Source organism: Alligator sinensis, unplaced genomic scaffold, assembly GCF_000455745.1.
Source record: "Alligator sinensis unplaced genomic scaffold, ASM45574v1 scaffold3607_1, whole genome shotgun sequence".
Lineage (NCBI taxonomy): Eukaryota > Metazoa > Chordata > Crocodylia > Alligatoridae > Alligator > Alligator sinensis.
Genome location: NW_005844296.1, coordinates 1 through 2,640, shown reverse-complemented (window position 1 = coordinate 2,640; position 2,640 = coordinate 1). Strand labels below are relative to the sequence as shown.

The window sequence follows — 2,640 nt, the reverse complement described above, 5'->3', positions numbered from 1 at the left end:
TCCCCCTTTCCCTGCCCCAGAGTAGTTAAACAGACAGACTGTTGCAGCCGGTTGCATCTCACCCACGTCAAGACTTGCCACCCTGGATGGACATTTCTGTAGCAAAGAGGGCAAAATACATGAGCTTTGTAACTGAGCTGTGGCGTCCCAGTCCCTCTGTGCCCTGAGCAGCTGCTTCACACATCCCTGTCCAGAAACGGAAAGTGTTGTGCTAACGCACACAGGAGGATTAATTCAATGGGACGCTGGTGCATGGCCATGCTGGGCTGTCTTCTGAGGGCCCGTAGGCCTCCCCACGCTCAGCCAGAAGTTTGCGGATGAAGGTGCACCGTGTTGTGCAAGGCATTTGGAGGGCTGACATGGGTCTGTTGGCCTAGGAAGTGGAAGAGCTGATGCCCTGTGATCTCAATGGCCTCTCTGGGGCTTGTCTTCACTAAGGACTTCCCACATGAACCCACGCTCTGCCATTGCCAGCAGAGAATTTCAGCAGCAAGGGAAAATGCTCCCTCCATGGCACCAAGAAATGAGCATCAATTTTAATTATGCCCCAAGAGAACACTTGGAAATTAGTTAAGTCAGACACCACTGGGAGATCTCACTGGGGCACACACCCAGTGTCATTATATTGCAACAGCATGTTCAGATGGCACTACCTCTCCAGAGTATGCACTTGTGTGTTGGCATCCGTGGGTTTCAACTCTGGCACAGCTGGGAAAGGGCCAGGAAAGAGGGGCCCCAAAGTGGAGACCGAGGGCTGAGGCTGAGGGTGGAGAGGACTGTTCGTGGTGACTGAGGGGCAGCAGCAGAGCTGTGTGTGAAAGAAACTTGGGGGTCATCATTGACCACAAGATGAACATGAGCCTGCAGTGCGATGCTGCGGCTACAGAGGGCGAGAGGGGTCTGTGGCTGGAAGTGACATGACACACGAGCTGCCAAAGATGGGCTGGGGGTTTGGCAGGAGCTTGGATGGATGGATACGTTGGCCTCAACCCACGAGTGACACACATCACGGGAAATTGCACGTCTAAAGGCACCACCCAATGAATGCTTGTGGAGAAAGCGGACGTTTGCTATTAAATAGTTGTCAGTTTGTATGCCATCTGGCTAGAGTTGTTGCTGGGCTTTTGAAACCATAGTAAAACAATCCAGCGGGCAATTCTCAAGATCCCAGTATGAAAGGGAGTCTGTATAAAAAGTTTTTCACCCTGGGCAGTAACAGCAATTGGGAGCAGTGGCAGTGTCTAGGTCAGCAACAGCCGCCTTCCGTGGATGCGGGACATGCCGTGGGTGTGCATGTGCATCTGTGTGGGCATGTTGGCTAAAGGTGAAGGAAATCAGCACAACTCCATGCTTGTGTACCTGAAAGAGGGAGAGGAATGACTGCCCATGGTGAAGCCATTTCCAAGCTTCATATTGCATGTATCTACGCTCTGCCTTTGCCAGCAGGGAATTTCAGCAGCAAGGGCAAATGCTTCCTCCACGGCAGCAAGAAATGAACAACAATTTTAATTATGCCCCAAGAGTAGACTTGGAAATTAGTTAAGTCAGACACCACTGGGAGATCTCACTGGGGCACACACCCAGTGTCATTATACTGCAACAGCATGTTCAGATGGCACTATCTCTCTTTAGGCCGCTAGCTATCCCCATATCCTGCTTTCCCCCACTCCCTACACCAGTGCAAGCCTTGCTGGGACATGGATCAATCTATACTGCTCCCACAAAGGCTTTCCTAGCATTGACCAGAGTAAGCCTAACCAGGAAACCTGACTGAACCATGAACTCCTTACTTAAGCAAAACTGCAGGTCCTGAGACTTCAGCACTGACAGCATTTCAATAACACCGGATGAGGACAGCAATGAGAGCCAGCCTACATTTGACAGCCCAGAAATGCGAGAGAGTGGAACAGAAACAGGGCCTTGTTACACATGAATTTTAGGCAGCTCAGGGAGCTCTTAACCCCTGGGTTGTCCACACATCAACACCTGGAACTAGTTTTAAGCACACTTTAGGTGGCTTCAAGTTGTGCCACTCCAGGGCATGTTTATCTCTGATCCATGTTATCTAGCTCACGGTCCATGAATGTGTGGACATTCTCCACACTGTCCCAGGAGACCCACTTGGGGAGGAGAGTTGACAAAGTAAAAGCTTATTGGCAGCACCAAGCTAGCTTAGCAGTAGGAGGACAAGATCACACCCCAAGCTGGTTTACACAGCCAGCATAAGGGGTGCAAGCCTGAGATCAGGCCACCTTGGGAGGGAGGGGCTGGAAATGAAGTCTAAACAAGGAAGACTAAAACTCAGGAAGCCAGTTGAAGTCACCTGATGCAAGCAATAATCAAAGAGGTTAAATAAGAGCGTGTGCAGGAGAGTTGGCAGCAACCAGAGAGGAAACCACTGAACAGACCAGCGACTGGAGGCAGCTCCCCCAGGACCTGCACCCCATACACAGAAGGAGCACGTGCGGGAGAGCTCGAGCAACAGACAGAGCCTTTGGGAGCCGGGTGAGAGACCTGGGTTGGGGAGTGCCCGAGTGAGATTCGTTCACTCTGAACAAGGAGGATTTTGTTGTGTTAAAGCAACGACTCATTTTCCTGTTTTTACATTCCCCATGTTTCTGCCCCGGTGGGGCTGCCTCT

The 2,640-nt window shown here is 51.2% G+C and overlaps 1 protein-coding gene across 1 annotated transcript in view; it reads right to left on the bottom strand.

The window, feature by feature from the left end:
* Positions 1–1,662, bottom strand: part of LOC102384174 (angiogenin-2-like) — a 6,095-nt gene extending 4,433 nt beyond the window's left edge. The window contains exon 1 of the mRNA XM_006039328.3: positions 1,651–1,662. The gene's annotated coding sequence lies outside the window, so the exon portion shown is untranslated. The remainder of the gene's footprint in view (positions 1–1,650) is intronic.
* Positions 1,663–2,640: the final 978 nt, after the last annotated feature.